At 39.1% G+C, this 11,709-nt stretch overlaps 1 pseudogene; it reads right to left on the bottom strand.

Moving 5' to 3' along the window:
- Positions 1 to 3,628: 3,628 nt before the first annotated feature.
- LOC108635247 lies at positions 3,629 to 11,243 on the bottom strand (annotated as a pseudogene).
- Positions 11,244 to 11,709: the final 466 nt, after the last annotated feature.

Genomic DNA, 11,709 nt, shown 5'->3' with positions numbered 1-11,709 from the left:
GATACGGGGAGGTAACAAAGACCTGATTTTCCTCTCTAAGTACCAGAGAAGACTGTCCAAAGTAAACCTAACTAGGAATCCCAAATACGGCATAAGCGCCTCAATATTCCCATAAACTTTTTGAAATTATTTACAGTGTTTTGAGATAAGAGTGTTCTTTTATGTAATTTTTCGGGCATATATTTATGATTGTTTTCAAATATTGTTCTAAATATTAAATGGAACAGTGATTTTCCTGAATTTTTTTGTTGGGAGCTATTTAGGCCACTTGTATAGTTATAAGACACCTCATATGTACCTTCTCTCTATATATATATGGACCTTAACCCCATCGGCTTTACAGGAACTTCAATTTGTGAACAATGACTGAATGACGGTTTTTTGACTTACTTACATGCATCTCAACCTATTTCTCTTATCATATTCATACCCCTTTATTCGCCATCTGGTGTAATGGCTCAAGAAAAAGGACTAATACAATGGGTTCTCTTACCTAACAGTTTTTCCAAAAAATTGACTATATATATATATATGGATAAAGTAGCCTTCCTTATATAAAAAGGTCGCTATCGTATTTTACAACTATCAGGATGTGAACCACACCAGATTGTTACTCAGTTAACAACTGCTCAAATATCTCGATGTTTACAATTTAATGAAAACTGGCAAATTTCTCTGGCCTCATATCCTGGTTCATTTTCTAATCATTATCCATCATCTAAATTTATTGAACTTTCTCTGGACTAACACTATGATATCTCATTCCCCAATTTCCAGATGTTCCAGTTAAGGGACCACTATTTTTACAGATGCAAATAAAAATACTGCTGGATGTTGGACCCCGGAAAATTCCAAGGTTCTCCACCACTCATTTTTCTTCTGTACAGCCTGTTGAATTTTGGGCTATCTATTTAGTTTTAACAAAATTTCCCCCCAACTTCCTATTAACATTGTTTCAGATTCTCCATATACTGTTGTTTCTTGCCTACAGCTTCCTCATGTCTCCCTTCCACTGACTCTTAAAACAGCTATTGATAAATTGTTTTACGCAAGTACAAGAATTGCTCTTGCAACGTTTCAGAGTTAATTTTTTTAACTCACATCCGTGCACATTATGCCCTTCCTGGACCCTTACCATCCAGAAATGCTACAATTGATGCCTTACTTAATCCTATAGAAGCAGCAAAGCAAGAACATCTCTTACAACATACCAACTCCAAAGGGTTACAAAAACCTCATGCTATTACTAAAAGAACAAGCTCAAAATATTGTTCCTTCTTGTTCCATATGTGCACCTTTTGCTTTACGCATTTACCCCACCAGGTGTCAACGTAAGAAGACTACAAAGAGATATGGCAAATAAATGTAATTTACATTTCTTCTTTCGGACAACAAAAATGTGTGCATCATACTATAGACACTTGCACACATTTTCAATGGGCCACCGCATTACATTCTGAAAAGGCTGATGCTGTTATTACTCATTTGTTATCTTGTTTTGCAGTTATGGGATTACCAATTAAATTGAAAACTGATAATGCACCTGCTTACCAATCCGCAAAATTAGCTCACTTTTTATCTCAATATCATACAATTCATACTTTTGGTATTCCTTATAATAGTCAAGGGCAAGCTATCATTAAAAGAGCTAATCGTACCTTGCACGATTATCTTTAAAAAATAAAAAATGGGGAACAAGAGAGATTTATGAAGCCTAAAGACATTCTGAATAAAAGTTTACTTACCCTAAATTTTTTGAATGTTTGGAGCAGGAGAAATCTATCAGCAGCAGAGTTGCACTTTCAAGGGGAAAAAAAAAAGATAAGAAGATCTTGAATACACCCATTTGGTATACAGATAAAGAGAATGGCTGGATCCCAGCATCATTAATATATTTGGGACGAGGGTATGCTTTCATTTCTGTTCATAATTACAGGTTTTGGACCCCAGCAAGATTGATAAAAATCAACAATGGCTGATCCCCTGGTTCAGAAATTTGAAGAGCTTACTATGCAGAGAAGCCTTACCTCCCGTACAAGGGAAGCAACACCTCCTACGTGGGGTCAAATGAAGAGGTTGACCCAGGAAGCAGAGAAGACTTTAATGAAGGTGGGGTAACCTCTGATTGCTACCATCTTTTGCTTGCCATGATGGCGGTGGTGACATGTCAGGTAATCGGTGTATCGGCAAGTAATCACACATATTGGGCATATATACCTAATCCCCGTTTAGTAAGAGCAGTTTCCTGGGGGGAGCCAGAAGTGCAGGTATGTACCAGTGAGACTGCCTTCTTTCCCCGCCAGCCTGCGGGAGAATAGAACAACTATCTCATCATAAACAACAATATAACATTAGTGATTTGACCATTGCCGTGGAGGGTATTCCTTTATGTCTAGGGGGACACCCCTTTTGTCTGTCCACCAAGGAACATTCTCATCATTCCTATAATACATGGGGGTAAAGTATAATAATTACCACTTTGCTACCTTTACAGTGCTTGTTTCCACCAGGGGATTTAGCACCTCGACAGAACTGACAGACATTCATAATGGAAAACACATGTCGCTATGTCCTGTTAACCTTTTCGTTCCTTCTCTAGAATCTCTGGAGTGGGAACGTTGCCGAGGTCATCGACCCTTTAAGGTCATGAATTATTCTGGGGCCATCATTGTAGATTGGAGTCCAGATCATGGGCAATTCTTAGAAAAATGGTCAAATAAACCTTTTAGGTGGCATCGCGCAAATGCCACTTTGATGGGCAATGGTAATGAAACAGTTAAATGGCAGCAATTTGCACTTGTCCCTTCTCAATTACAATTGCAAGGATATCCGCACATTCAAAGAGATATTTAGAAACTATGGGCAGTTTCTGGTAATCTCACTGTCTGGTCAGGAAACTATACTTTGGACAGTGGTGACTCTTCGGGTCCATTCCATGTTAATTTACATGTTAATAAATCTTATTCCGCAATGGCTTGTGTAAAATATCCTTTTGCATTGTTATATGGGAATTGGACCTGGAATGATACGGTGGGGTCTGTGTCATGTGACTATTGTAATTTAACTCAATGTGTAAATGTCTTGGTGGGAAAAATTTGAAAGACAAGCCTTTAACTCCAATTTCTCGCTAGTAATTGTTAAAGCTCAGACAGAAGTACGGTTGCCTATAAATCTGACTCGGCCGTGGTCAGATCCTTTTGCTGTTTCTCATCTAGTAACCGCTGTACAGACTCTGCTACACTGATCTTGACGTAGGCTTGCTGCAGTCATTGCTTCGATTCTCGCAGTCGCATCAGTAACTGCAACAGCAGCAGTGGCAGGCCTTGCGTTACACCAAGGAATTCAAACAGCTGATTTTGTTCCGGACTGGCAATCATTTGCTATGGCAACAACAGTGAGATTTGGATGCACAACTTGCTACCGATGTGCTCAATCTTCAACACATTGTTTCCTGGCTTGGAGATCAATTGGTTGTTTTATCTACACAGTGGGTTAAAAATGTGATTGGAATTCTTCTGTTTTGTATAACACCTGTACCACTTAACTTGAGCCCTTCAAGAGATTAACCAAGACATATAAATAAAAAAAGTTCTAGATGCCCATCATCTAGAGAGATTCCATCTAGCCCCTAAGAGGTGGCTGGATAGCCAATGATGGGTAAGACCCTCAGAGGAGGGCGACCTAAGACAGGCACAGCCGCAAGAGGGGCTGGCGAGGCTGGAGGTTGGCCGCCTACAGCTTTACGCTTTGCTCTACAAAACATCAATACAAATGTCTCGAGGGCTTAAATAAAATAAAAAAGGGTGAGATGAAGGGTTAATAGGGTAGCAGAGATGTGCCTGCAAACGGGTCTCTCTGCTCAGGCTGAGCGTCCTTGCATACGAGGCATTCTGCCAAAGAGTCTGGACACAGCCTTGAGTTTAATGGTCCCTTGCAAACAAGAGAGCATTCCCTTCTTGAGATAAGAAGGAGATGAGGGCTTTGTGCAGACTCTGCAGTAGACAGAGATTTCACTCCCCTTTGTTGTACATGTATGCACCTGCACTGTACTGAAAAGGCTTATTCTTACAATCTGGAATTCTGCCTAAGGAGGGCTTTATAATAATAAACGGCAATTAGTTTGCCCAGTTCTGTTCCTCTGGCCAGAGTGGTGTCCTATCTGTCTCTTGTGTGTCTTCTATGTTCTGTGTCATTTCACTCGTAATCACCAGTAATCTACAAAGTATATATGAATTGAAACAAAAATAGAAAACAATAGAAATAAAACTTGTTGGGATAATAAAACAAGAGCTGCTTCTTGGAAAAAGAAAGTCAGAAACATTGATACAACTGTGGCTAATCTAATAAGGGGACAAGGAGGTTAATTCCAATACTACAAATGAGAAATGAAATGGGATTCTGAGAAGATAATATTCAACTCTGAGTGGAATCACTTTTGTTTCAGGAAAGGTCCAGTCAAGCAAAAACCTGGGGAAAGAAAGGGAAGGAAAGAAAGAGGAAGAGAGACAAGGGAAGAAAGCAAGACAAAGAAAGGAAAGGAGAAGGAAAGAAAAGCAAATGTCTCAACAAATGTTGTAAACTATCCAATTAAACAATTCTCTTCAAGATCTAAAAACAGAAACGGAAATTTATTAAGCCAGATACTCATTGCTTTTGATGGTACTCAGAACAATAAAACCCATTTACACATCACTGTTTAGAAGTTTAGAACTGGCCAACAAAATACGATTATTTAAAAAAATAAAAATATGCCATGTTATTTGTAAACAGACAGACAGCAGAAATAATTTTTCAAAAATTATTTCTATAAATACTAATTTTACGTACAATGTTTTGGCACCATTAATAAAATAATAAACTTTACCTGAAAGAACAAGCAAAGCAGACAAGGAAATTCACAAAGGTCAGTAACAGAATAGTAATCTTGAAAGATATTCAATATATTTGTAAAGAAAACAAAGTGTCATTGCGTGAACAAAATCTAGAGGGATCAATAGAAAAACAGAGGAAGCTCCTGAAAGAACTCAACTCACTATCAACTATCTTTTATTTGCAGGCACAGAAACTGACTCAAGTTAATTCTAAGAAGCAAAGCCCTGCTGTTATTATCTCTTCCCTTTTTTTTTTTTTTTTTCGTTTTTTTTTGGGGGTGGGGTGGGGTGGGGTGGGGAAATTTATGAAATTTAGGCTGGAGAGGGAAGAGGATAGAGCCTTCAAGTGCCTTTAAGGAGGAGGAGGAAAGAGAGGGGGCTGGAGATTTGATTGTGTGATTTGAACAGCATTGGTGAAGCTCAAACAAGGGAGGTAGCAAGCCATGCAAGCCTATGGGAAGAGCATTTCCAGAAGAACAGCACTTGCAGTCTTTGGATCGGGAAGAAATGGAATTTGATGGAGGAAAACCAAGGCCAGTGTTGTCAAAAGGAGAACATTAGTAGGGAAAATAGTAGAGCAGAAGGACAGAGAATGGAAGAGAGGAAGCAGTCAGGGACCATATTGCTGGAACCTTTTAATCTGGCAATAAATACAACTCGTACTCCTTAGGAGCATACTTCACAGCAACTAACAGTAAGTGTTGATAATACTAAGCAACAATAAAAACACACAACTAAAACATTTAATATTTTTACTACAGAAATTGAAGAAAGGTGATAAGAATGCAATAGTCTGCATATTTATTTATACAGAGTTTTCACCTGAGACCAGAACACACACACACACACACACACACACACTCTTTTTTTTTTTTTATTTTTTATAAATAAATTTTTATTGTGGTAAAATACATATAATGTAATATTTACAGTCTTAATGATTTTCAACTATATGGTTCAGTGGTATTAAAGACGTTCATAATGTTGTGAAATTATCACCACCATCCATCTTTGTAACTCTTTTAATCTTTCAAAACTCAATGCAGTTTTATCTTAACAGATAGTTTTAGCCAATTTACAATTGTTGATATGACTGATATGTTAGAAATTAGGTCCTCCATGTTGTTTTATATTATATGTGGTAGGAATTATAATGACCTTATGCTTTCTGTTTGGGGAGCTTAAATAAAGTCCTATACTGTATGATTCGTGTCTTCTTTGCTCTATTTATCTGTCTTTGTGTTAGTGGTATATTATTTTGAACCAGAGTCTCCTGCATTGCAAGTGGACTCTTCACCAGCTGAGCTACCAGACAAGCCACTATTCCGATTACTTTTAGGTTATGAGTAAATCTTGATGTCTGGTAATAGAAGTCCTCCAATTTGCTGTATTCTTTTCATTTTTTATATCTAGTGAAATACATTTGAGTTCAAGTAACAGATGCAAATTTACGTGCATATACCTGCACAGACATAAATAAATGGTGCTCGAACCCCTTCTTACAAGTTTGCTGTGATGGTTCTGTGAGTTCAGGTAGGTTAGGACATTTTGTAGGAACCATGCCTCGTTTCCTATCCCTGATTCGAATAACCTACGTGTGTGCTTAGTTGCTCAGGAGTGTCTGACTGTTTGTGACCCAAGGACTGTAGCCTGCCAGGCTCCTCTATTCATGGGATTCTCCTGGCAAGATTATTGGAGTGGGCAGCCATTTCCTTCTCCAGGGGATACCCAGAGAACTCGGGTCTCCTATATTGCAGGGAGATTCTTTACCATCTGAGCTAGCAGAGAAGCTCAAAATAATCTGCAGTTAAAGGCAAATCAGAAATTCCTCTTCTTCAAAGGCTAGGCTTCTGAGAGTTGGAGGGATAGAAGAATAGCAGAGGAAACGGGAGTTGTCGTAATTGTTAAAGGGAATCAGCCTCTCAGGAATTTTCCAGATCGGTTACAATCTAAAGAGGGTCAGAATTTCAAAACTCACTCAAGACAATGGCCATTCCAATTAGCCCAAATGCTTATGGCTAATTAAATTATTTGTAATCAGAACACCTGGCTAAAATCCAGCTCTTCCACTTCCTGTGTGACATTGGGTAAATCATTCAACCTCACTAAGTTTTGTTATCCATAGATGGGGATGTTATTGTTGCTTTTGTATATATAATAGAATCACTTTACCATAATCACATATGACAGGGGACAGGAAGAGGAGCAGGGCTGTGGGGAGAACGTTTATGCTATAGAGAAGACATCACAGAGCTACAGTCAAAATTGCCAGTGTTAAGGGTCAGGAGTGGAGTTTACAAGAATTGCCACCAAACTGGGCCAGTGTAGCAGAAGCTGGGAGAAGGGTTTAGCCCAGCAATTGTGTGGCGGAAAGCAGGGTGCACAGGAAGGGTAGCACATGTGTGTATACCACAAAAAATGTCCTGGTAGTCAGGCAGAGACAGTGAAGCAAAGAAAAGCTGAAGCCTGGGTAAGATGAGAAGGAGAGGAAGGAGGGTGCATATTTTTTCATTTGAACCAGCAGTCAGGAAGCAGCAGTTAGGGGCAGATGTTTTAAGATGGCAAAATTGCTTATGGAAAGAGAGTTCCCACCCAATGTTTTCTATTTTTCCCAATGTAAACACACACTCTTTATACACCTAAAAGTGGTTTAAGCTGACACTTGGCAAAACGCTTTGGCCCAACTAAACTAACTGGAAAGGCCTAGTAAAATATTCAAAGTGCAAATAAATCAATCAAGCTTTGAGTAAATAAATACAATTTATTTGAATTTGAATTTACACTCGGGAAATTACCTAAAATGGAGACAATATATTCACTACAGCTTAATCAACTGTAGTCCTTCCTCTTCACTTCTGAGCGGGATGCTAACCCCTTAGTGATTAGCACCTTCCAGCATTTTGTGAAAGCTTAGAGGACTTAAATAAATTGAGGAGGGGGGGAGGGTGGGGAGAGACAAAGAGGAGGAGAAAGGAAGAGGAAACGGAGAGATTGCTCCTGGCACAGGTCTACAGACAGGATCCCAGCTTCCTTGAATGGGGCACAGAGATTGCTAGGTATCTGTGCCAGAAGTGGAGAAGGGGTGACATTCAACTCCAGGAGGAGACTCAACTCCAAGAACCTACGGAGGCAGCCAAGTGTGCTGATGTTCAGGAACCAATACTTTGAGGGTACCCCACAGGTCTGTGAAAGAGCCCTTGGAGACTGCAAGAAAAAAGCTTTCCACAAGTATAATCACAGATTAGATGGTTGGATTGCAAGAAAAAAGCTTTCCACAAGTATAATCACAGATTAGATGGTTGGATAGATTAGAGGAAGGATAACTCTATGACCTGATAATTACTGAAATACATCAGACTGTGTCAAGAAAGACTGAAACTCAATCAGTTTGATACAATGGGAAATTACACACGCCAAGAATTAGCTGTTAACTGTACTACATTTGCGTCCAAGGCAAGATAAGATACAAAACTGAAATCTTCACATGTTCAACTAGGGTAAGACACATATAACTGGAGAAGGTAAGGAAAAGTTCTAAAAAGGGTTTAATCACCCTGGACTATTTTTATCCACTATATTCACTATTCTTGGACAACTCCATTGTAGCTTAAGGGTAAGAGAACTCAATTTAGCCCAATTCAAAAGCTGAACAGATTCCCTGTGTTTGATCCTTTTCAGATAAACCTATGGGTCCAGCACAAATCAAAGTGGACGTCAAGGCTCTTTTTCCTTTGGGAATTTTAACTTGCTTTACTACTGTGTCTGACACAGATATGGCTACCTCATTGCGACTATAGGCCAGCCAAATGGGAAAGGGCACGGAATGAATCAAATTCCCCTTTTGATCACTCAACAGGAGGTCCACAGGCACCAGGTCTTATTCTATTAACTATCTCTGCTTCTCCAACTGCAGTCAATGATACACAGGGCCTGCTTGATGCTTGCAAGCCTCTCTCACCAAACACAGGCATTTTAACAGTTGGCTTCCTTGAGATGTGCCTGGGCTAGGTAAAAACACTCTGAGACAGTGTTCCTTCAACCTTGGCTCTATGCCTGGAGTGAATGTATGCCTCTTCCTCAGCTGGGACAAGACTCCACAGCTCTTCACTGATTAAATCCCGTGTCTCGTCCAAACTCACATCGCAGCTTCTCCATCAATTTCTCCACTGTACGCTTTCAGAGCCAGGTTATCTTAGATCAGCCCAAGAGGCACTTCAGAGAGTGACATTCAAATCTGGCTATATAGTTGATACTGAGATCTTCAAGGCATGAAAACAGTGGAAAATTACGTTGCTAAAACACTCTACAGATTATATGTATAGTAGAGCTTTCGAACTTACAAGTAACATGAAATACCAAAATAGGTTGTTACTTTTCCTTTCTCTACTTCTCTCATTCTCTCTCTCTCTCACACACACGCACACATTCTTTTTACATGATAAGACAATTATATGATAAACAGGTAATAGATTTTTAAATAACATCTCAATATGAAGATCAAACAAAATTGTAGTTCCTGTATTTAAAACAAAAAAACATAAATTACCCATCGCTTTCCCTATATTTGATATTATTGAATAATGCTATAATTTGATTTTTTTTGTTTTTAATGGGGTTTTGAACTTTGACTGAAATACTTGCTTCAGACGTACTGAAAGTAGAATCAACTTTTTTTTTTTTCTTCTTTTTGACCTCCTACTTTTGGATTTGGGGGGTGATGATTCAAAATCAGATGTGTTCAAAATAATGGATGCCACTTTCAACCCTTCCTGGTTGAAAGGGTTCCAGCGATACTTGAATAACAATTTTTGTTTCCGGAGATAATCCTTCTAGCTGCTTCGGCTTCTTAAACATTTGATGACACTGGGTCTTGTGCTCCCTTTTCTCTTTGAAAGTTAAAAACTGTAGCCGACATTTGGAACACTGGTGAAAACTCTTCCCAGTGCCCTCTATGACGACGTCTGCATGGTGTTGCAGTTTTAAAAATTTTGAGACAAAACGGGCAAAGCAAATTCTTAGTGTTACCATGGTATGCTCTGAAATGTGCATCCACATCTGCAAAAAATGATGATCTGTAACTGCAAACCTGGCATACACAGGGCATTTCCCAGGGCTTATGATTGTCTTTCATGTGCTCTAAGAGAACCTGATCTGTCTCAAAGGACAACTCACAGATTTGACAGACTGCGGAGGGCCGCTGGGGAGTGTGGACACTTTCAATGTGACACTGCAGCTGGAAGGGAGTAGGAAACTGGCGGAGGCAGTGCTGGCAGGTGGTGTGGTTTTTCCAGTTGTCACCTCTCTGCCTCTCAGGTTCCAAATGGTGCTTCATGTGATTCATAAACTTGACATTTTTAGAACTTTCAAGCAGCTGAGGCATTTAAAGTCTGTGTGGGTCTTCGGTTCTGGCTGCCAACTCCTATTTGCTCTCCATAGTAGAAGTCACGAAGGAACACAATCAGATTTCCTTCTGTGGGATCACCAATCTTGTTTGGACTTGCTAAACTTGGAAAATCAGTTTTTGTCAGTCCATTTTCCCCTAAAGTCTTACAGTCTTGCAATGAACATTGTCCTTTGGAAAAGGTGTTGGACAAGGTTCTCCATTCTGAACATGGCTTAGTGAGGTATGGGCACAGTCTGGTGTGCTTTGCTGAGTGGTCACTGTATGAAAAATACCTGAAGGGGAAAAAACATAAAGAATGTTCCCCTATAATGCCATCACTGAACTTAGGCCTTTTGGGATTTCTGCTATTTGTTTCACAAGTGGAAAGTCACTTTGATACATGAGGACTTTTATTCATATCTCCTGCAGAAACCGCTGTTTCTACTGGATGCTGCAATGAACTTGTGAAGGTAATCAAAGAAGAACATAACTCCTTTGAAAAGCTATTAGGCACTATCTGTGGTAAAATATTTTTATAATAAGCTTGAGACAAAGGTTCAATAATAATAGGACTATCTGTTGATCTTGATTCAGAGTCAGAAACTGGCAAGACAGTCTTTGCTTCTGATGTAGGAGTCACATGACTAACAGGCTGTAACTTGTGAGCATTACCTTTCCTGAAGTGACCATACTTTTTCTCCTTGAACAAGAACCTGGGGTGACTCTGTTCAGTATGTTTGAAACGACTGGTTTTGAAGTTGAGGTCATCCCAACAAAGATCACATCAGCATCTTCATTTACATGTTCCACTCCAACCAAGATCAGTGCATCATCATCATCTACTTGTTTGGTTTCTCCCTTGCTTTTCCGTAGTTCTGGCTCTTCTTCTTCTTCACGTAACATACATGGTAGTTCCATATTTTTAATACTTTTTTATTCTTAGGGGGTGCGGCCACAAGTCCCAGTGCTTCCTTTATACAAACTGCCACCTAAGTATAAACATACTACATATTAGTTAAGAACACAAAAATGGGCTATTTGATTATCTCCAAAACTCTACAGTAGTTATAAACACCCTTATCTTACAGACAAAGACACTGAGTGTCAACGAGACTCAATGACAGCTGAAAAACCTGTGACTACAAGTCTACATGGCTCTAGAATCATAGCTTTGTCCCATGTTCACTTTAATCTCTTCTATTTAAAAAAAATAAAGAAAAAAAACCCCAACACTACTGATCATTAGGTGAAATCACATGTAAAGGACGAGTATTTTTACAAAAGCACTGTTGTACAGTGTTTAGAAACATGGACTTTGGAGTCGAAGATTAAGTTGGAATTCTAAGTTAACCACACACCAGTTACATCTTCTTGGGCAAATTTCTAACTTTTAAATGTGTTTCTGTATCTTAAAGACAAACATGCTTATTTCTTAGACTTAAGGTTAACAGCTCT

The sequence above is a fragment of the Capra hircus genome, unplaced genomic scaffold, assembly GCF_001704415.2.
Source record: "Capra hircus breed San Clemente unplaced genomic scaffold, ASM170441v1, whole genome shotgun sequence".
NCBI lineage: Eukaryota > Metazoa > Chordata > Mammalia > Artiodactyla > Bovidae > Capra > Capra hircus.
This window is presented reverse-complemented; position numbering and strand designations above follow the sequence as displayed.